The sequence below is a fragment of the Rhea pennata genome, chromosome Z, assembly GCF_028389875.1.
Source record: "Rhea pennata isolate bPtePen1 chromosome Z, bPtePen1.pri, whole genome shotgun sequence".
Classification (NCBI taxonomy): domain Eukaryota; kingdom Metazoa; phylum Chordata; class Aves; order Rheiformes; family Rheidae; genus Rhea; species Rhea pennata.
This window is the reverse complement of record NC_084702.1, coordinates 36,641,552-36,665,897: the sequence shown is the minus strand read 5'-3', so window position 1 is coordinate 36,665,897 and position 24,346 is coordinate 36,641,552.

Genomic DNA, 24,346 nt, shown 5'->3' with positions numbered 1-24,346 from the left:
ATTGGCATAAAAATTTGGAAGAGCTAAACACGAAATCAGAAGAATTTTTTCCTGTTTCGTGACACAAGAGGCAACGGGCACCAACCAAAATAGAGAAAATTCTTGAACCCAAGAAAACACTTTTTCTCTGTGAGGGTGTTTGAACACTGACACAGGCTGCCCAGAGAGGTTGTGGAGTCTCTATTCTTGGAGATATTCAAAACCACGTTGGACATGGTCCTGGGCAGCCTATGCTACCTGACCCTGCTTGAGCAGAGAGCTGGACCAGATGATCTCCAGAGGTCCCTGCCAACCCCAGCTGCCTCTGTGATTCTGTGACTCTCTCTCTCTGTCCATATATACATATATATATATATATATATATATACACACACACACATATATATATATATATATATATATATATTTCCCAGCCTCCTTCCCCCCCAAAGAATCTTGAGTTTCATGATTCTATAAGCGAGTTACAGGCAGCATACTGGAAATATTCTCGAGATATGAAAGACGCAGCATGCCTCTGTTTTTCAAAAAGATACAGTTAAACTTCACGTCCTCTCATTTAAATTAAGGTCTTTTTCCAAAAAGCATTTTGTCTCATTTCAGAACGCCATAAGCCAAAGCATTCTTGCGTGCTGTGGAGCAATCAGAATTGTATCACAAAATGGGGGAGTCAATTTAAAGGCCATTTAATGAATGTAATTCTCTTCAAATATATATGTATGTGTGCACGTGTATGTTCATACGCATATTTTATATATGCGTATATATATACAAACACACGCGCACACATATATATATATACAAACACATATACATATAAATATACATATATATATAGCAGGAACCTTCTCTTTTTCTCCAATGATTCAATACATGATTAGACACAATAAAAATCTTGCCTTATTGAACCGAGGCATTTGAGAAGACTGGCAGTGATAGCTGTGCAGAGATATACCCTTACAAAAGCAAGCAATTCTCCCAAGTTTGCTCTCATAAAAGATTTATTTCTATCATAAACCATCACCTGTCTCCTGGTCCTCCGACATTACAATGCTGTCACATTCAGCACAGTGGGGTGGCTGGTGTTTTTTCTTTTTTGCAAATATGAAGATTGACAGGCAGCTGACAGTGCTAAAGAACAAGATACGACCGAATATATAACATTTGTACCAGCTGAATAGCTACAGCAAACAAAGCAATAAACTCTCCTATTTTTCCCTTCTGAAAAAAAAGCTCACGTGCAGAATGACCCAAATAAATGCCGAGTGCGTAAAAAGAATTTGTCTTAGTTGGGAATAGGCCTCTTATCATAAAATCATTTCTGATTGTTATTATAAATTAGTACTTTCTTCTTTACTTCAGCTTTTGGCTTGCATTTTGATGCCCGTTCTCAGTTGTTCACATACATCGTATTTCAGAACAAGAAAGTATTTGCGTTGCCCTCTCAGCACCTAAATACGGTGGTGAGCCGCTGCCACGTCAGCACCCATCTCCATCGGCTGCAGAGGAAATTTAGGTGGCCTGCTTGGCCCCCTTGATTGCAGCCAAGCTAGACACCAGAGCTGCAATGGTGTTTATAAATGCCCCTGACGTGTCCTCTGCTCTGAAAGGTATCACAAGACCTTGCTAAACGTGGCCTTTATTTACGGATCGTGTCAACGCTCATTGGGAAGGAGAATATTAATGATACCATGCTTATACCGATGTCTCCTTACTGTGACCTTCTCCAGCCTTACCAACCCTTGCAAGCTACTCTCCAGAGGCGTGCATACCCTAGTACGAACAGAGGGATTTCCTTTACAACAGAAGATCAAGGGCAAAGAAGCGTGTTCTCAGACGTGTCACTCCACAGATTAAAATGTAGTAATGAATTTGTGGTGTACTCTGTGACTTTACGTTAGACCTTGACCTTAATATCACATTTAACCGAGCACAATCATAGGTCACAAATTAGAAAGGTTTAAGCAATCTTCTACTCTATCAAGGGAGCCCGATCTAATCGGATCTGATTTAACACGCTGCTCGGAGTTTAGGGAGCACTACACTAATATTACTAAGAAAGAACTGTCACCATAGTTACATCTGTGCTGCAAAAGCACAAAAAAGGCATTGGGGTGCAATTCTAGCATTTTGCAGAAGCTTACAGTTAAACATTAGGGTTTGTCTTTTTCTTAACAAATAGCCCCTCAGAACTCTTGTATAACTGACAGTTTACAACACAACAATTAAAAAGAATTATGCAATGGCAGTAACATGGTGGTTCCTCAGTCCCCGGCAGAATACCGGGGAGAGGCAAGTCCTCGCTATCACAAACGCGCAGAAGAGCAACGAGTTACCATGCCACGAACAGGGCAGTTTGGGGATTCTACGCTCCCCAACCTTGTTCCTTCACATCGAGCAAAGGAGGAAAGAGGAGAAGGGGTGGAGAAGGAGTGTCAGTAGCCAGGACCTGACTTATGATCAATTTTGCAATTTTTTTCAGCTAAAAAGCACAAGCGTCCATAATTATTCAGATAAAACTGCAGGAAGGTGAATATGCACCATCCACATGAGTCGTTTCTCATGCTAGAAGCACCAAGCCCACCTTCCACCAATACAAGATTGCATAAGAAGATCTAGTAACTCAACACTTTAGGTGTATACTTCAGACAGTGCATGAGTTGACTCCACAGGGCTTCAGATTAGGTTAACAGGCTAATCAGTTTGCCGATTTATGTGTCCCCTTAAGCATACATACAGATTAAACACAAAGAACATACAGTATGGATACAATTTGAACACAGCTGGCAAACCCAGCTATTTTAAGAGGTGTAATGAGATGAAAACATCTAGTTCTCTCCAAATCTTTGCTGACCAAATGTCGTATTTCCTCTTTAGTTAAAACTTCAGCAAATTTACCATATCAAATTCCAACATCTGAAGGTGTCAGGTGAAAATAAACTGATTATTATCTACCAGTGTAAATTGAGTTCATTTCCAGTAACTCTAAACTTAGTCTATTCCCAGGAAACACCTTGTTTGCCTTTTGTTTTATTTTAAACAAGCTCATTAGCATCAAATCATCCAGGCACAATAAAAATAAGTTTGCAATGTTGTAACAATTGTGAAAGGTTTGGTGGTGCTTTAAAATATAAACACATTATATGTATCTTAAAGTGATGTTGAAAACAGAAGATACAGGTCTGAACTGTGAAGGCCAGTGAAGGTAAATCCCCCAGAAACCTGGAGAAAGTTCTGTTTGTATTAGATCCTGCTCACAAAAATTTGATCTATCCTAGATACTAGATCTGTGATTTCATAGTAAGGAAGCTGTATTTTAGAAATTTAATAAATGGAAATCAAACATTTGACAGTTAGAAATTTTAGAATGTTTTAGAAGAATCATTTGGAAATCCCAGAAAACAGACTTATATACCACAAAATAACCCTACTTATCTGCAAAATAAAATTTAACCTAGGAAACAGTTGAACTGAAAAAGCCAGGCAAACATTTTGCAAACTAAATACCATGGTTCGTAGGATCAAAACCCTGGGAAAAATCGTATGTCCTACCACACACGACCCTCAAACTCATGTTGCAGTAGAAGTCATTTGTCAATTTTAACACTAATGCTGTGATAGTTGAAAGATGACACAGAAACCTATTTTCTCTATGTTTGTTGATATATCAACAAATAATGTACGTTTGATTTACAGAGGATATCATCTAATCATTTAGCTTGAGTCAATATAATTGAAATAAACTTGTAATTAGTAGGTACCTGTGTAAAATCTCTTGAAGAAAGAGATGAATCTCATGTGAAGAAAAATACATGCTGCCTATCTTTTCATAGAGTTTGAATACTTAGTTATTTTGGCACACCTAACCATAACGCCTGGTATTTATGCACAGGGCAGGGGGTGTGTGGAAGTCAACATCAATATATAAGGAGCTCCAACAGCCTAACAGTTAAACAAAAAGAATCATAATTGTTATTTCCCCACAATCTACTTAAATATTCTCAGAAAATTCAGAGAAAAGTGATACCTGACAGTATATCAAGACAACCCAGAGGTTTAAAGTAAAGCAAGAAAATACAGTGGAGAATCATGAGTCACTAGCAGGGAAAATCTCTTTTGATTTCCTTTTATTTTATTCATGGCATTTAAGATTACAAGTAGTCAAGTTCTAAATGTTTGCAAAATGTCTCAAGCAGCTATCTCCCAGACAATAGTGCGATTCATGATATGGAGAGTCACAATTTAGCATTTCTGAAGCACAAATCATCAAATGATATGCAGCGAATGATTGGGACAAAATGCAGGATACCCAGCTACCCAGCTGTCCTTTAAAAGTCCTGCATTTGCATATAAGAATAAGTAATCATATATGCAGCAAAATTTTCCTATAGAAAAACCTTTAGTGTATATGAATGTGGAGTTGAATAAGGACTAAGGAGCACATATTTTGAATACGTGATGGTTTGCATCCCTCTGAAAACAGAGGGACAGTGAGAGGCTGCAGCCTGCTTCACAGAACCATTGTAAAATTATTTAGATTAATCAAATTTCACATAGTTAAAAAATGTTACTCATGTTTTCCAGGCTGTATTACAGGGATTTAGCTGTAACTTAATTTGAGTCTCCTTTTTTTTCCAGCTTTTATCTAAGAATTCATAAAAAGCATTCGGTTAGGTCAACAGAGTACACATCTGGATCGGCATATTTTCAAAAATGGAAAGCTTTTGAGGGGAAGTAAATAAGAAAAGTTGCAAACTGTATTATAGTGTCCTTTCTTCTCACAGTTACAAATTGAATTTTGAACTGATATTCAGCATCTGAATTACAGCTGATTTTGAAAGCAGTAACACAACTAGATATCTCAGTGCTGACTGCTTTCTTCCCAGGACTTCCTTTTCTTCCCAGTTCTTCACTACTCTTCCTACCTCCCTTTCTAGGCATAGTCTGTATCTTCTAATGGTCTCATTCACTCATCAAAAAGGACATTTAGAAAAATATAATTTCAATGAGAATTGAAATATTATTTACTATTTACTATTAATAACTATTATTTACTGATTTATTTCATAACTGAAGAATGGACTATCTGAGATACCTGAAGATTTTTTGTTATAAGTTAAACTATAAAGATGTATCCTCCATAACCTAAAGAGAAGAGTCAGTTATGCACTTCACCATATCTTCAATTGGTTACCCATAAATTAGGTTTCAAAGATTTAAGCCATCACACCAACAGCTTCTCAGTCTTCCAGAGCTGATGCCATCAGTTCTAATTCCACTGGTAGGCTTAAATTTGATTTTATGAAAGGGAAAAAACAAAGAAAAGAAAAGAAAAAAAAAGTAACTGGTGACCTCCAGATTATAAAAAATGAAGATACAGCCTGAAGATGCAGCCATCCTCACCTCCATGGTGTTTCCAGTCTCTTACCTTGGTGTCTGTTTTGTTTCTGCTAATATATAATACAGAGCATGTTCCCAAGCTACTTGAAACAGTGGACACAGTAGCTAATAAATAATGGAATATGTTGTCATCTCTATCATACGTAGGCTTAAGATGCAACATTTGGGATCTATGGAATTGAAGGCATCCAGACACTGGCAAAAAATTATCACTGAATTCTCTCTTCTCTTCCCCCATACACTGGCAAATATCCCAACTCTCCACATATCAGTAGCAAGAAATTGAGTCAGAGACGAACCATCTCCTCTTTAACAATGTCAGCACCTTGCTCTCCAGAAGCAGAGATTTAATCTTTCTATTATCTTGCTCCTAACCAGCAAGGTCATACACATACCTATAAAATGACCCCTGTTTTAGACCCACCTGATCTTCCTGGGCTCCTAACAGCTAAGCCTAAAATCACATTACCCTTTGGAGACCGCTGCCTAAGATTTACCTGATACCAAGTTTCGTCTTGACTAGATTTTTCTTTTTCCTTACTTGACATCAGGGATTAGCCACTCATAGATTGCTTGTTAGATAACATTAGTGGAAACTAGGGAAGGTTTCTCTAAGTAGCCTCCACAAACACTTTGAGCTCTCTCTATTCCCATGCTCCTGTACACTTCTCTTCAGCTATGCCATGACACAAACGGTATTGGAGAACAGATCTGGATTAAAAATAGACTGCCAAAATATGTATTAGGAAAAAAAAAATCAAGTCAGTTGTCCATTCACAGTCACACAAATAGTCATCCAGCCCAACTGGGGAGGGAACGAGGATGCTCATCAGGGGCAGCAGCTGGAATGGAGAGTTGGCCAGCAGGAACACCTTGTGGCAGTATGACCACTGAAGGTTTTATTTTATAGAAGTGCAGCACAGGCAAAACAAAAGTACAGGCTCCAAAAACATTTGTTTTAAAGGAAACAGAAAGGAACAAAGCTGAGATTAATGAATAAGAAGACCAAAAAGCCAAAGAAGCAAGAAATACAGAGGATAATAAAAAAGCTATGTTAGAAAACAAGCAAATAGGAAGTCCTCTTTTACCAACAAGAACCTGATTCTGATGCCAGCACAAATCAATGGAAATCCCACAGAAATCAGTATAATTGAGAAGCCATTATTATTAGGTTGGTGCAAACAAGATCAAATTCAAGCCAGCTGCATGAATGCTCATAGTGAAAAGCATGGTGAGTGTCCTTGAAATGCACTAGTATCCTCCAAAAATACAAACATACTAACATATCTGCAAAAAGGGGAAATTTCCATTCCACATTATTACCACTGGAAAAAATGCGTGATAATTAAAGCATTAAAATGTTCCTTTGAATCTGCAGCTATCAGCTATCCCCTTGCAGAGGAATCAGGGAACATTTTCAATCCTGTGATGTGATGAGCACATTAAAAATATTTGCAATGCCTCCTTTGCCCTCAGTGACCTTGTGAGTGTGCTTGACACAATGAATATACTGTAATTTATTAAGGCTCAGAATACTCTCTTCAGTGCTTCCGCGGCTGAGATGATTTTTCTATTAAGTGGTCTCTATAATAATTTACTAGCATTTTGAGCTAAACAAGTACATTGATTTCTCAAGCAGCTGCACAACTCCTGACACTTAAGATTGGAGATATTTTACATCATAACCACTCTGTGTTTCATAGTAAACATCCTGTTAAATTTAGTGGTGGTCCAAGGGAATTGCTTTCCTATGTATCAGCATTCATTTTAAAGCCCCTTTAAAGTCTAAAACATACCATCAAAATGAATTGGTCCAAGAGTTAGGATTGTCAGGATTTGGGGGTTACTTTGACTTGGTTTTGTGTTAAATATGTTAACATAGGAGTCAGGGCAAGTACATGGAAAACAATAAGCACACTTAACTGATAAGACACACAAATATAAGATATATAAATATTTTGCAAATTTAAAACATTCCCATCTAAAAATCCACTGCAAACACCATCATCTTTAGAAACCAAACTCTAATCTAATCGAATATATTTTGACAAACTCTGCAGGTTGCTAACCCAGTGGTTTGTGTAAACCTTGGAGTGATTTGCTTTCATATTGAAACACCTGGTTTCAAGTTGTAGCGTGAAAGTTTTGCACAATGTAACTTGAAAATTGCAAACCACAAAAACTCATGACTAATACGCAGCACACAAGCGACAGAAACAAAACAGTAGTATAAATGCAATGTAGTAAATCAAGACCAGATGCAACACATAACAAATCAATCAAAACCGCCAAAAATTATTAAATATAGTGAATTTAATTAAAGCCTCTGCTGGGTCTCTAGACAATCCGACTATAACTAATAGCACAGGCCTCCAGCTTTCTTCGCTCTTTTTTAAGTCATACCTTGGCCTTTCTTTCCTGATTGAAGAGCGATCCAAGGGAGCAGCAGGGCAAACGCACACCCCATGCTGCACTCCCCAGCAGTAAAATTAATTTTATAAATAACGCTATCCCTTTGAAAATACACCGTGCAGGGCTGGCCGCCACCGCGCGTGGCTGCGGGTGCAAACATGCCAGCTCGCCACGGAAAATTCGCGGCACATAGCGCTGCGCAGAGGACTGCGGGAGGCAATGCAAAGGGTGGCACGTGCCTTCCTGGTAACAAAACGTGGAAATGGCTTTACTTCATAGATGCATCCACCTGAAAGGGCAGCCGAGTTTTCAGACTCTCTCCTAGGAAATGTTGATGGAAAATAAGTTAATTTCTGTTTTTAAAGCTGGAATCTGGCTTCCAAACAGATATTACAATAATAAACCTCGGCAGGATATTTTTTGCAAAAAAAAAAAAAAAAGGGAAAAAAAAGACGACAACAAGAAGAAAAAACAAAACAAAACACATTACCTATCCAAAAAATGACTTCAGAGGTCCACGAGTAACATCCCAGCTAACAATTACCACCGGGTATATCGGACCACATTTTATGAAGATGATGCGTCTTGCATTAAGCATTTTTGCCTTGAGTTATTGACACATTTTAAATTATTCTGCTTTATGTCCACTCTTAATAGAACAGAAATCTGCTACAAAAGATCTTTATTAACTGACTGCCTCAGGTGCTGAGCAGAGATTCATGATTTAACAGCTCCTCCGAACAGACAGGCATACAGCTTGTTAATAGGCTTGTTCAGCCCTTTGGCATCTGGGAGGTATAAGTGGATTACGGAGGTTTGTTAGCCTGGCTATCTTTTTACACAGCTTTCCAAATAATTGTCATAAATATCCCTACTTCCTTAGCCTAATTAATGGAACGCCGTAAATACCCCGTCTACTGCTTTTATTGATTAAGCAGTCACTGTCGGAAACACGCGGTCAGTGCCGCCCGGCGCTGCCCGCCACCCTTCTGGTTTCACAAGGCGAACGGAGACACCTCCGCGATAAAAAAAATTGTGTGCGACTTACATAAGTTCCTTTTCTTTTCCCTTTTTTTTCTTGTTTTTTTGGTCCCTCCTAACAGTTTTCCTTTCTGTCTTGAGTTTTCTGAAGACAGGTTTAATGGGAAACATATGGATTCATTATTGCTGAAAATCAACCTCACTTCAGATGATCATTTATTTGTTTTCTAGAAAAAGCTATTTATGTAGAAAAATTACACCCTGGCAGTTTTAAGAGCCATCTTGCAATCCTTGCAATGGTAAACTGGATCCTGCAGTAAAAACAGGCAACACAGGAGTGTTTCAGGAGCAGGATAAATGGAGATTACTCACACAAGCAGGACTGGCTGCATCAGACCAGCTTTTTTTTTTTTTTTTTTCCTTTGGGTGAGGTAAACAAAACCAAATCCTATGAAGAAGACAAAACGTGTACATTTATAACAGGACACACTTAAAACAACAATAGCTTCTCCATTCAAAATCCAAAATTGTGGTAACAGCATAAAGTTCATGAAAAAAAAAAACAAACAAAAAAGCCCCGTGAAGAGCTATTACGATATAAAATATTTATGCTTTCCAGGCTTCATCTACTTCATATCCTCTTAACTATTTTAGCAGGGTTTTATGAATATTTTACACCATAGCAACATTCTTGCGTTGGAAATAGTCAGCCTAATGAAAAACGTCATTTGCCCCGGCTGATTAAGCCGGAGCCGAGCGGTGGCGGACGACGGGGGAACGCACGGGCCTTCGTGCGCAATTGCCCCGGGGACCCCCGGTTATTTCCTAATTTACAGAGCCGCTGCTGGGTGCAGCCAGCGGCTTCCTGGCGAGAAAGCTCGGACCACGAGCCGCTGTCGGATTTTTGGCAGTGACGCGTCCAAACACATAAAAACAAGTTTAAACGCTATCGTTTGTGCATAATTCTTCCTTGGCGCCTGGCCTCGCTCGCCGCAATTTGCAGCCAGAAAACACTTACTTCTGCTTTTTCCCTCTTTCTGAAACAACATGGCCAAAAGCGAGTCTAATTCCCGCCTCCCGCAGAGGGAAGCAGCCCCGCGGGGCCGGGTTGCAGGCGCGCTCGGGGTACCCAGGTCTGCCCTTAGGGCCGCAGGCGCGACGAGCGGCCCCGGGCTCAGCTAGGCCCCGGGCAGGCCCCGCTCTCGCCCCCGACCCGGCCCGGCCCTTCGGCACGGGATTTACGGCTGGCCGCGACCTGAGCGCTCGCCCAGGGGGCCGCGATAACATTTACGTAGCAGAAATTAATGCGTTCCCACCGCTAATTCAACCCGGCCGGCTAACCCCACCCCCCCCCCCCGCCCCGGTTTTGGCGGCGGGTGACCCGCGTGGCGCTCACGGGGACAGCTCGCAGCCCTGGCCCCGCGCGGGCAGAGACTGCCAGCACAACGCATCGCCGGGAGGTGCTTGGATCAGCGCTAATTGAAACGTCCTTTTTATGGGAGCCCGATCAAAACCAGCTGCGGGAGTCAGGCAGGAACAGGTTTACACTTCGCGTTAGAAATCCGACAAACTCGGCAAGAAGCAGCAGAGCAAACGCCTCGAATCGGCTGCAGACACGCGTATAGCACACGACGGCCCGAGGCCTCCCCAGAGGAAAGCCCTTCACTGGGTGGGGATCTTCTTCGTTATTTTTTTTTTTTTTTTTTTTACTTACACGTGCTTTTCTGTCCCGAGCAAAGCTGTGCCCCAGACTCAGAGAGACCTCAGGAGCCCTTCTCATGGGGCTATAACCAGAGGACCAAACGCCACCGTCCCCTGGTCTCCACCAGCCCCAGCTACCAGCGTCGCCGGGTGTCGTTAATTCCCTCCAGGCAGCGAAGTCGTAGCGGACTCTTCATGCCGAAGACGTCACCCCTCAGCCGCAGCCGGCCCGGGGACCGCGTCCCGCCCTCCCGGAGCCGGCGGCGGCTGCAGCGGCCGCTCGCGGGGACCCACGCGCTCGCAGCCCTCACGGCTGGTTGCCGCGGCTCCGTGAGGAGCCGCGAACGGAGCCGGGCACTGCAGAGAAAATCCAGGTGGACCTCGCATCCCATCGTGGCGAGTACCGGGCTCTGCTGTCTGCGACCGGCGGCGATGGCCCAAACCTCAAATTGTCCAAAAAAAAAAAAAAAAAAAAAAAAGAAAAGAAAAAAAAAACAGTAGAAGGCAAGAAAATCCAAATGCCAGCTCAGCCAGCTTTACTACTAAACGTGCTCTTTGTGATCTCCATAAAAACAGACAACTATACATCATACGTCGTGAGACTAGCAGAAACGTTGCATAGGTAGTATTTCCTACAAAGTAAAATGTTTTCCCTTTCGCAAAGCCCCCCAAAACATCAATATGCAGATCACGGTGCAAGGAGAGAGGCATCAAATGTAAGAGGAGGCCAGTCAACTTGCTGAAGCGGCTCCGTTGTGAAAAACCGACACACCACAGCGTAATGCGCTTTCCCTGGGCCCAACGAACGCACAGCCTTCGGCAGTTCAAGTTAGAAAAAAAAAGGGGGGGGGGCTGTTCTCAACATACATTTTGATGATGCGGTTGCGTTACCAACCTCAGATACCTCAGGTACAACCAGAGCAAAGAGGACTCACCGTATTGTCCTCCTCTAGAGGCCACAACGTGCACTGTCGTACTCTTGGGTTAGCACCTGGCTACTGCAAGGAAGAAACTGCCTGCGATGAGGGAAGGAGAATTGGGGAGCGACAGGCAGAACAAGACCTGGCAGGTGATGTTTGCAGATAGAGATTTCGGGTGTTTTAGTTGTTAGACTGACTTAGTTAGGAAAAGGCATTTTGGGCGTACCTAAATGCTTTTTCAGGTGAGCAACAGAAAAAGGTGTACATTTTGGGGGGTCTTTTCTTGAATTACGCCTCCAGCGTCATAACCAAGAACATAACCCACTGTTTCACCAGAATAAAACCAGATTTGTTCTAGTACTAATTCAAGGAAATTGGGGCTGAAAAATGGCTCTGTTAAGAGGCATGGACCTAAATAAAGCAGTGTTGAAAAAATCTCTTTGGTTGCCTGCAACCCTACTCAGTTAATAAGTCTAGAAGCTCAGGGTCTCTCTCTCATGAAACTGTAAGCCAAAGCTGATAGCACTTACTAAAAGGTTTTGGAGAAACTCCTCCTCCATCTGTATTTATCCCATGACTTTCTCAAAGGCCGGGTAGCAGTCAGCCCATCCGCCCATCGTTTGAAGCTTGCTCTTGACTTTTGAAAGGGGAAACAACAGCTGGGACAACAGCTTCTCCCCAGTTTACTGTCTACCAGATGAAAATTTCTGCCAGGGTGGACATAGTGCTGTAGGCAGAACGGTCACCCACGCTGGCTGTTTGCTGTGGCACTTACCTTTGAAAGAGAAAAAAATAATGAACTAGACAATCAAAAATAAAACGAACTTCTCTACATTAGCTTTATCTCAATGTACCCTTAACGCATCCACTCACTTAAATGCACATAAGCACGGACAAATAAGTAGCTAACCAAGAAACTAATCAAAGTATTTCTTCTACATTCTGGAAAAAGAAACAGAGGTGAACAAAAAGAATATTTTGTAACAGTTGTCAGCATCGGTAATATTGATTATCCCTGATGGAATATACATTTTGTCACTATGATTGAAGAGAAGAAGATATGTATTATATTCCCAGACATTTTATGACCATTATGTCTTTTACCCACTTGGGCAAGTCTGTGAATATATCCCAGCAGTACATAGAAGACTGGTGAGACTTCCCTCTGGTAAATACTAGGAAAGATCCCAAGGCAAAATCCTGGGAGATTTCTATCCCTTGCACACCCCGGTGCATTGCAAATACAATTTGTGTTTTGGAGCATTTCCTGGTGTAATACTGATAAAAGAATTGCTTTCAATTTGCTGAGGCTACTCTAATTTTTTAGGCACTCAAAGTTTTGCAGCTTCTAGGTATGTTTTCTGCAGCACACCTACTGGGAGAGATTTGGGAGTTGCCAAAACGAAAAGGGGCACCTCAGTAAATGGACTGTGTTAGTTGTTATACTATGCCAAGATCTCAAAACCAGTTTCAACCTCTTATTAGTTTCTGGATGCAGCTCTGGACAGAGCTGATTTCACTTCATGGACAGACTCTGATGTTTTCCATGACACCAGGAGGAGCAGTACCTCCTGCCCAACTAAGTTTCTTGTAGCCCTCATCCTGACACTGTCTTACAGCTTGTTCTCAAGTCAGTGCTACGGTGATACGGCTCAGTAGTATCCACTGGAAATCCTGATGTCTGACACTTCCAGTACCTGGCAAGGCAGGACACAAGCCCAAAGGCTTTCAGAGGCAGGCCAAAGCCACCTCGTCTTTTCAGGCGATGGCTCCAATAGGAAAGAGCGGCAAAGGTGAGTTGCTGATCAAGTTTCCTAACTTCTGTTCTCTTCCCACAAAAGCAAATCTATGGATTTTTAAAACTGATTTATTACACTAGTTAACATTGGATTTGTTTAGGGAATACTAAAAGCAACTTTTTGAATGCACAAGCAGGCATTCCTAGAAACAAACCAAGAAATGCACAAGGTGCAGATGTAACAGTGGGCATCATTACGTGGGCTGCAAATTTCACGATAGCTGTTAAGTGCTTCCATGTAAATATTGCATAAGAAACTACAGCGTATTTCTTGTTTCAGAATAAACATGTCCTCAAGCAGGAGGACGAATGTTGAATTTTCATGGTTACAGTGGCTACATATTTTTAACAAGATGCATAGCAACTAATGAGTGAGATAGTCACTATGACAGATTAAAATAAGCTGCATTCTTCGCCCCTTAAAGACATGGATTTTAAAACACATGATTAGACCATCTCAAATTTTTGAAAGCCATTTATACTTTATACCATTAAGAAATGTATAAATTAAGATGGTTTGTGGGGCTTTTAAAAATCTTTACACATCAATTTAATGGCATGTCAGGCTTGAAAGGGAAGTGTGTCAGGTTGATTTGATAAGAAGGATATCAAAAGTGCATTTATTGAGAAATGCACAAAGGATCATTTTATTTTATTTTATGCTATGAGGGGAGAGGTAAAAGCAGGGTAGAGAGAACTTACATAAAGTTGGGTAAATTATGTTGATTTTGTGATAGAATGCACTGGTGCTGTGCTCATATAAGACATATATTTGTTGAAAGGGAGGATTTTATGCACTTAATGCACTTATTTGCCACCTCTTTTGATCTGACTAGAGCTCTTCTAGTTTCATAACTCTAACATGCCAACCTCTGAGGAAAAAACATGAAGGAAGAATCAAAATACAGTCCTTGAAGATTCAGTGAAGCAAATGGAAGAAAATCCATTATAAAGGGTCACCACTTCTTACATCCTACGCTACTCCCACATAATGCAGAGGGGTAGGTTCTCATTTAGGAAAGAAGGCAAGCTGCCTGCAACCTCGAGGACAAGAAGAGCCAGGAAAAAAAAAAAAAAAAAAGAAAAGAAAAAAGAACGGAAATAAAAAATGTTATCTGGAACAGATTGAAGGCTGGAGGTCCACTTTTTAAAGGGTTTACAAAGCAATGTTAAATTAAACAACTGACATATGAAGCCACACGTACAATCCCAAGCTGTCCAGGACCACATCTGGACCTGCTGGACAGAACAGGGACAGTCAGTTGTCTTGGAGCAGGGCTTACATAAGTCAGGCTTACCTTTTCTGAGTTCCTACTCACGTCTTGCTATTTGGCCACAGGTCAGGTAAGTTGTCACCAAACAACTTTCATTGCCAAAGCTCTCCTAGCAATTTTGGGATGTGAGGCAAGTCTGTGTCATGTAGTATCACTCTCTCATGTTTCACGAAGATGGAGCATGCATCTCTAGAGCTCTGTGATGCCAAATCACCTTGGACTCATTACTGATGTTAGGATGATGCTACAAAGACACCAAAAGATTCCTCCCTTCCTTCCGTGGATGGATAATGGGAATTTTTCATCCCCTAACATTTCCCCACATGTTGTTCAATAATAGCTAATAGGTTTGCTGGCCAAACAAACGTTCACAAAATCTACTCATTTGGATCCAGTTGGTAGCACAGCAGATCACATATAAGGGGACCTGAAGGTGAGACTGCCACTGGTTTTTCTTTTTTTCTTTTTTTTTGGCAGAAAAAGAGCTGAACTATGCCAACAAAGGCTAAGGACAAACATTACATTTTAAACCTGCCTGTGAAAAGGCATTTGAAGCAGTACCTCTCGCAGAGCACGCAAGTGCCTGGCTTTTTGACAACACTGCAATTTTACCTGTCAGCTTCCCTCCCCACCTGCTTCCCTAAAAGCAGATCTAAAGGTAGCATTGCAGAGGTGGCTGGCACTTGAAAGCAAATCTGCCAGGAGGAAGAGCCAGGCTGGACAAACAAGCCACGACCAAGACGTCGTAAGTCAACCATGTCAAATAAACAGGAGAGCTACCAGCCCAGACGCATCGAGTCAGCACAGCCCCAGCACGCTGTCGCTGTTGTTCTTTTTATGAGCCTCTTCTTATGTTAGAGCTTTTAAAGGATAGAGTCGGGAATTTAGGGAACGTTTAGCAGACAAACAGTCCCCAGAGAGCCTGTAACTGTGCAGAGCAGCAGCTCTTTTCCCTTTGCGTTCCTTGCCGCCCGGTTCCTCTCCCCCGCCACCTCCTCCATCTGACCAGGCACTCCGCGATAACACTGATGAAGTAATTCCCTAATACTAATCACCTTGAAAATAGATGTTTAGTAACATTAAAAAAATCAAGCTAGGTTGGCATAGTTTACAGATATTCTGCCTTATGGAAAACTGATGAAACTCATTATTCCCACATGGTGCTGTGAGATGAAGTCTTCTTCAGATTACCAGATTTTTTTAAAGAAATTCCTCCCCACTCAGAAATAAATTCCATTATATTGCATTTAAATCCTGTGGTCTTTTTACTGTTCTCATCTCATTCTTTAATTAACCAAATACTTTTTTTTTTTTTACTTTATTAGTAGTAATTAGTAGTAATAGACTACAGTCTGAGCACTTCCAGTATTTCCAGAAGGCGATGGAGTTAGGATCAGAATAGGCTGGTATGGTTTAAGATCTATCTGCTTAGAAATATAGCAATAAATGGGAAAGTTGTATGTATTAGATATGTTTGCCCTATTCTTACACTATTTCCTTAAGCATCTGTTTCTGATCGTTGCTGGAGATGAAACAAAGGATTAGACAGGCCTTCGACCATTACGGTCTTTTTTTAAGTTCTTACATCGCTTTCATTCCTAGTTCTGCCATTAATATCTTGGGAATCTTTAGCCAAAATGAGCTAACACAAATAAATGCTTTGACAAATACCGTCTCTCTGAATCAAGAATCAGCTTAGGAGATCACAGTTCTCTTAAAATTTATCTATTCAAACTGATTATTGTTTCTGCAAATAATGGTATGAAGCTGTTTCAGGAACAGCCCCCGCGACGATTCAAGACGCAGCCTTGAACGAGGTTCGAGCAGAGGCATCGGAGCGCGCCGCCGGGTCCAGCCCGCACACAAAAGGCAGCTGAGGCTGCTCACAGCTCACCTCGCTCCCGGGGGCTCGGCGAGAAGGGCTGCCACCTGGCAAGGTGCTTTCACAGCACTCTTTTGCCCAGTTTGGGCAGGGACTCGTGTATAGAGCTGCCCAACGTATCCTGCTTACCTTAAAGCTATTGGCTTAGTGTAACACGCTGTTGGAGTCGTCTTCAAACACAAGCAAGGAACACCGTACAGTACGGCTTTGATTCTGTATGGCTCTTCATGTCTTTCCGTGGATGTAATCAGAGAGAATATGGGAGGTGCATATCAGCGTTTCGCAGACGTGCACATATTCAGAGCAGAGAACTCCAAATTAGCAAGCACTAATAATGCATTCAAATTAGAAAGGCATTTTTTCACAATAATCTGCAAGAAGTGACAGATCCTTACGTAGAATATAAAAACGATTATATTACAACTCTCATTTAAAATTATCTATTAAGATAAACACAGCCCATATGTAAACTTCTTGATTATCAATAAGCAGGGAAAAGGTTATTTTTGCTATAAAAAGACCCTTTTCTAGGGGGGAAGACTTTTGCCGTTTTAGTGACATAATTTATTTCTCATACATTCCTTTTATCTGCTGTATTTCCCAAATCTGTTTGAAGTTTAGACAGCTCTAGACAGATGAAGTCACTGGCATGTATAAAAAAAAAAAAAAACCTTTGAAATATAATCAATAGTTTCTGCATGATTCAACAAGGGAGTCTCTACAGAGGAAATACAATTCCTCTGTGTTCTTCTGAATCTTACTTTTATCTGCCTTTGTGACCAGTTCCAAAGTTTGCACCTTTGACTTCGGGCATCTGAAATAATATGGCTCATACTGCTCAATCAATCTTGTTCATGAAATGTAAACAGTGTATATACTTTAGGAAAAAATGCCTTTGTAGGTAATATCCAGGCTCCTGGAAACATTTAGTTCATGCTGGATATATCTGGGGGCTTATTATAGGTCTTTGCCATCCAATTGAACTTTAGCATATTTAATGCCATACTTGCTTCACATTACCTGCACAGTGGTATCTTGTGAAGGTTCACGTACAAACTATTATTAACAGTATCTCCCCTTCTATTTTACATAGAAATTAATTCTTCACTTTGTTCTTGTATTTATCTGTGCAGAGCCAGGTTATGAGTAGAAACCTCTCAACAGGAGGCAGTTATTTGTAGGTAGGCAAAACCAACCATTTCTTAGGATCCAATCCAGTTTCAACAACAAGTCGGGGGTAAAACTGTCAAATACTTTATGGCAGCAGGACTGGGTTCTGGCGAGCAAAAGAAACTCAGTAAAAGGGCACCCTGGGCTGCCACAAACAAGCAGCGGGGAATATGGCTGTGTTTAAGTAATGTCATTATTTCCACTGTAATAAGAGAGCCTTGGCAGGTATCTTTTCAGAGACTGAACACTGAAAGGGGCCGGGCTACATGCAATATGCAAAAAAGCTCTAAAAAAGCCCACCACCAACAACAATAACAAACCAAAAAAAACCCAACAAATCTGCCCACTGCAAGTATTTCGCAGCTTACCTCCCTCTCCACCGTGCTTTCTTTTGCTAACCAAGGATGTTGGCTATTCATTCCTCCTTTCCATGAGCAAGTGGAGAGCGAACGTGATGGGTTCAGTCGCTGGGAGCAAGGGGAAGCTGCTTTCCTCAGCACACTCAGTGCCAAGAGTAGCTGGGTAATTTACAGCAGAAATAACCACAAAGTAGTGTAATTTCCTACTGGTTGACCAAGCAGAGCCAAGCCAAATGACCCTTCAAAACCCCACTGTAAATCTCTTCCTCATGCAGGTTCCAAGAAATGCTGAGCTACCTGGGTCCCCTTTCACTCAGGTTTTGTCGCTGGCTTTGGTAAAGCCACTGTTTCACCCCAAAGCGTTCCCTTTCCAGCTCCATCCTCCCTCCTTGCTTCAGGAAGGTTGGCCGAGCTGCTTCCAGCCATGCCCAGCCTTGTCCTCTGCTGACGCCACTTGTGATGCTCTCGTTCTCCCCATCCAGTATCAGGGCTCCTGTGTAGCCCTTTTCATATTTTTCTCGGGATACACACTTGCAGTCTGTATAATACAGTTTTTGTGGCGTTTTTACCTTTTCCAAAGCAGCCTGTTAAAGTGCATGCCTGAAATGTTTGTACCCCTTATCCACATTAGGGAAAAAAAACTGGTTTGCATGCACAAATTGGGAAGATAGCATCAAGCAAACCTTCACATGCATTAAGTCAGAGGTCTCATACTGACCAATTTTTCTTCATTAAGTATGCTCTGATCAGAGAAGGCAGTTCGATCTCATGCACCGAGCATGTTATGGAAGCCCAGGAGCTTACGATAACTTTTAACTCACCCTACTGCCCGGAAAAAAACATAACGTCAGTCTGCATCTCCTTTCTCTTTGGTAAGACAATGGTTAATGGCCAAATTCTGACAATTTTTAAATTAGTTTTACAATACTGTCTCTCCACCAACCCTAGCAACTATTCTCTATTTTTCCCATGTTTAGAGATACATGAGTGAACCCTAGCAAAATTTCCGGAGGAAGCATTTTAATAATAAAGGCATCGCTGCTTGTACAGATCCTTGGCAGAAGAAGGCTCTGTAAGTATTATTATCAATTGGATGCTTAGGTCTTCTTTGAACAGAGAGCTGTTCAAACGCCTCAGTATGCACACGCTTCGTAAGCGCACACTTTTGTTGCTACCAAAGCAGATACCATCACAATATCCTTAGGGAACCTATTACCGGCCTTGCAAAACAGACTTTCAGGCCTGATGGCACTAATGAGCGCTATACGCAAGCACGGGCAGGAGACGGGACCTCACATCTTCCCCACCTCGGGGACATTTCTGGCCAGCCCTCTGTGCTGCGAGGAACTGGAGACGGGCCTTTCCAGGCATTCTCATTTCCTAAAGCATCCGGCTCCGACGCCTATTCCGCACTAGCGTTTATAGCCATGAGAACAAAATACCATTTGGAAAAGCGTGCAGGAAAAATATATGAATATCTGATTTATTAGGTTGGGGCCACTATAATGGGATGAGTTGTGCTGGTCTCATTAACAAAGAGGACTTTCTTTCTGCAAGTCAGCTGGCATAATAGAAGCAACTGTGTGACATTGTAAATGAAACCGAAACGCTTTCTGTGGATTTTATTTCCATTTCTCATGCTTACTAGTCACACAGGAATAATATCCCCTTGGAAAAAAACAACAAAAAGAACCCCTCAACCCATACATATCATCTGTGCTCCTGCCACAAATGTCATTAGGTCTAAACGCTGCAGCTCAAGAAAAAGCGTGTGCTTTAAGAAATTATTTATGTTTAAGGGTCTGAACATTTATTTGAAGCATTTATAGCTCTTTTCTTTTGTCATTTAAAACCAAGGCAACAAAAGATACTATATACATCTGCTGCTGTACTTTTCCTGACTATAATGTGGGTAATTATAATTAGGGAGTTCTTGCTTTTTATGTAACAACGTAATGTACCATTTCAAATGAGTGCTGTTCAGATCAAATACAAAGCATGACAAGGCTGAACTGTGTCAACATATTCACGTCCTATCATAGGCAGACTCAGTTGCTGGAAATGTTTTTGCTGTACAAAAATTTTCTCCTGGATCTCCCTTTATTTCAAAAGGGTTGGGGAGTCTTCTTCAGAGGAGACACTGAATTTTTCTCTTGCTTCTAAACGGGGCAGATTGAAGGGCATGATACAACATAGCGTGTTTGATATCTGAGAGAAGATGAATGCAATTACTGTGTAAACTAAAATAACAAGAAACCTAGATTGGTGTGTGGTTGTAAATTTGGAATTCAGCCAGTTTCATTAAAAAGATTTTTAAAGTTCATAAGCCTACACAGGCTTTCAGATGAGTTTTGGATGATTTATGATCCTGTATCAAAATGCATCTTAATATTTTAATGCAAAACAGGGCAAAAGACGTTATTGCTTTACATTCATTGAAAACAGGCAAATATTTTTTGACAAAGTCCAAAAAGTTTTGTCTCTTTTCAGCTGAAACATTTGCAAAAATAGCTTATAACTCAAGTTATCTGCTCCCCTAAGTTATTCGTAGGGTAATTTTTGTAAGTAATCATTGCCTTGTAAATGGTTCACAAGATATGCTATGTGTTTGATATACAAAGTTAGCAAAACAGCAAAAAGAGTGGGTTTGATTATTTGTGTTTGGACATACAATTTGCGTGAATGATTTCCAATTTCTGACTGACTATGACTCGTAAAATTGTATTTGTACTTTGCATACTCAAAGTTTTGAAAACAAAACTATTTTTCAGTATTATTTATTTATATGTGCTAGTATTTCCTTTAAAATTCATTCCAGCAATTTTTTAAGCTTAAACATCTTTCATGGACAAAACCAAATGAAAGATAAGTATATTAAATGGATTCCTGTAAAAATACTAATGAACACAGGTCTGATTAACCATCCCCCCATAACAAACAAATGCTACTACAATTCCACATGAAACAAAGCCAAAGAAAATATTCATAAGAACCTTTAAGAGGGAAAAGTACTATATTTCATCTACTTTTGTGTTAAGTGATGTTCACATGATTTAAAACTTGTTTCAAATGTTAATCTAGCCTTTTTGAGCCTAGGAGTCAACTACAGACTCTCTTGGATTTTTTCCAATACTTTCCAGTTTCATGTAGGTCAGAAATATCAGGAGAATAGCTTTGCACATGTTAATTTTGCTAACAGGACTTCCTACATCAGATTAAGCTTGAAAGTGCAAAGACACACAAAGACATTACACACAGCCAGCAAACAGGCTTAAAAAACAGCCAAACAGGCTTAAAAGGAAATGAAGATTGAGGGAAAAGTATGAGCAGGAGAGATAATTTCTCACATGAACAACATTATGATGCTGCAGCTATGCAAATAGAAAAAGAATAAAAGGTGTTTTCTAAGTGAGGATAAATGTGAAATAATGAGCAGAGAAAGAAACAGAGCTATTAAAGTGCAGGCAAGAGATTGGTGACTTTTCTACTTAGCACATATTTTACAGAGATATGGTAAGGTAATCACAAAGCTGTCCTAAAAATTACTTCATTCTAATATTTAATAAGATGAGGACCACCCTCAAGATTTTGTTTTATATTTATGAAATAAACAGATAGCTACACAGAAGGAACAACACAATGCATAGGGTCTAAAAATTAAGACTCCCTTTGCAGAGAATAGAATTTATTAATGTGGCATGTTTATTGATGGTGCTGAATGAAAAAAAAAAAAAAAAGTCACCTCTGGACCCAATTTCCCTAAAGGTCAAGGTTTGGGTTTATCTCCGCTAGACTGACAAGTCTGACATCAGGTTCAAACCCAAAGATGCTATTTTTATACCTTTGGGAATACTCATGTTGAAGGTCTTTGTTTCAGTTCTTTTCTAATATTTATGTAGCGTATATTTTAAACATGCCAGAGTCTTACTTAGGAGAGGTATGCCTCTGCTGTGTGCTATTTAATCCTTTGGAGAAGCAGATGGAGATGTCCAAATTCCTTTGAAAGTACTGTTACTTTGCAGATTATTGAAGTGAGAATTTTTATAGTTCTACTTCATATTTAATTGACATGAAAACATTAAGCAAGAATCAGTTTGGTTCTTGAAGCTGTTCATTTTGACATTCAAAGATGTTACCTTATAACATCACTTTGTATCATTCATCTTATTATAGCTACATTCTGTTCTTTATTTCTTAATTTTCAAAAGAATAAGAGTTTAGGTGACTTGGGGTACCAAACATCACTAGCCTATAACGAGGTTTTAAACATATAACAGAGATAATCATAAATTCTGTCAAGACTTAAGTCGGTCAAATAGAAAGCAATGGGATCTGAATGTTGAATTTCATCATTTTAATCTTCAGGTCCCAATGAAACACTTATTAGTGCCCACGCATATTCTTTCAGGGTTTGCAGAGGAAAGGCCAGATAAATCTATACTTGGTATATCTTTTAATAAAAAAACTGCTTTCAGATCTCAAAGAAGATATTACAGGGAAATAGCATAGGACTATCCTATAGACCCAGATGTGAAGAAGCTTCAAAAAAATCTGAAACAATAAAATAAAGTGTATGTTCATGTGTATTAGATTGGAAATATCCACCCTTAGAAGTAAAAAGCATGGTCGTGCAAACACAGAGATTGTTGAGAATTCTTGGTTAAGGTTTAAAGCATCAAGTCTCTCAGTCTTAAGGCAAACCCCAAGATCAAACGACTAACACTAAATCTGAATAGTAATTTTGTATTAGTGAATCACTTCATTAGAAGCTAAAAAGTGCTGACAGATTTTTTTACTTCATTGTGTAGGAATATTTCAACCTCAGATATATAACATATTTTGAAACAAAAATAGATTTAAAGTCATGTGTTCACAGATCCTAACAGAACTCTCAAAAAATACCATAGTGTTGGAACAGTGACATTCCACTAGGCAAGCTGCAAAACCCAAATTTTAACAGAGCAAAATCTTAGCCATTTGTTTCTATTTTGCTGAAATCTCCTTTTAAGAGTATTAGTGCACATTCCAAATAAAAACATGCTAGCTGTCAGGTTTTTAAAATACATCCTCCTCATAATGATCACTATCTGACCAAAAAAGCAAGAATGAAACAGTTTCTTGAATTTCCCATCAGAAAATACAAAGGGTCAGATTCATATGATTACATTCAAATGGACTACATCTACTTAAACTAAAATAGGACTATAATACCGCATACTCACTCAAATGAACTTACACTTACCTCCTTGTTGCATCTTGCACTGCACACATTTATACATGTGAACACAGACACATATGTATGGGCCAACAGACACAAAATATGTTGCTGGTGAGCCTCCTACAGAGGCTCAGTTTTGCATCAGCGATTAAGATTAGCAGCATCATTGTCTACATTTGCAGCAGCTTTGGTTTAATTTAATAATATTTCCTTCTAATTTATTCCAAAAGGAGATAATGGCTACTGAAATTAAAAATAAAAAAGAAGTATTACTGTTTTGTATAAAAATCATTAAATTAAGCGGTCACTGAGTCTGACTTCTCAAACTGCTTTGTGAAAGGGAAACAGGCTATAAATTATTTGCATGTGTGAGGTTTCTGTACAGAGAGCATTTGGCCAAAGGAGGTGAAATAAAAACCGAAATCGGAGAAGTATCACAGTAAGTGAGTAAGTGTAAGAAGTATCACCGCTTGCTTTAAGGGGAGAAATCTTCCAGTGGCTGAGAAGAAAATCAGTGAAGCTGAAAAATACCTGCAAGTCTGGATAAATCTAGCTGCTACCTTCCCATATGCCAGAGGGAGCAACTTGGGATGTGCTTGTATCATATAACACTCCTCAAAGGCTGGAGCGGAGAAGAAAGAGCACAGGATGATAACACGGTAAATTTTAAGGGCCGGCTAATTTGAGTCTTCAGAAACATTCCTCGTGTCAAGTAAATTTAAGCCCCCGTTACGCCCTCCTCATTTTTCTGAAATATTGCAGATGGTGAATAACAATATTCCTGGACATTGATTAAGTAAAAATCTATTTCTTTAGCATATAAAAATTACATAAGAAAAACAGAAACAATCGCTGTAAGATCTCCTAAGCATTTAACGAAGTTAATCCATGCCAGGAAAGACTATTTTTTCAAGAATGGAAAAGTGGTATCATTGACTGAGCGGAAACAGCAGACAATGCAAAACCAGAAGTCAGGTCAGATAAGTATCACGGTCAGACTTAGACCAAGATTTATGAATCATGTCTGGGACAAATCAGAACACGATGCTCTGAAAAAAGTGGAATTCAGAGGTAGAAGTCATGGCTTAAGGATGAAAGCAAATATAATTTTGAGGAAGCTTAAAATCTGTTCACAAAAGAACACTGTTGTTCAGGATATCCTGATATCCATATGCCTACGGGCTGAAAATCAGTCCCAACTGGAAGAGATGGAAAAGTGGCTGCTAAAGTCAAT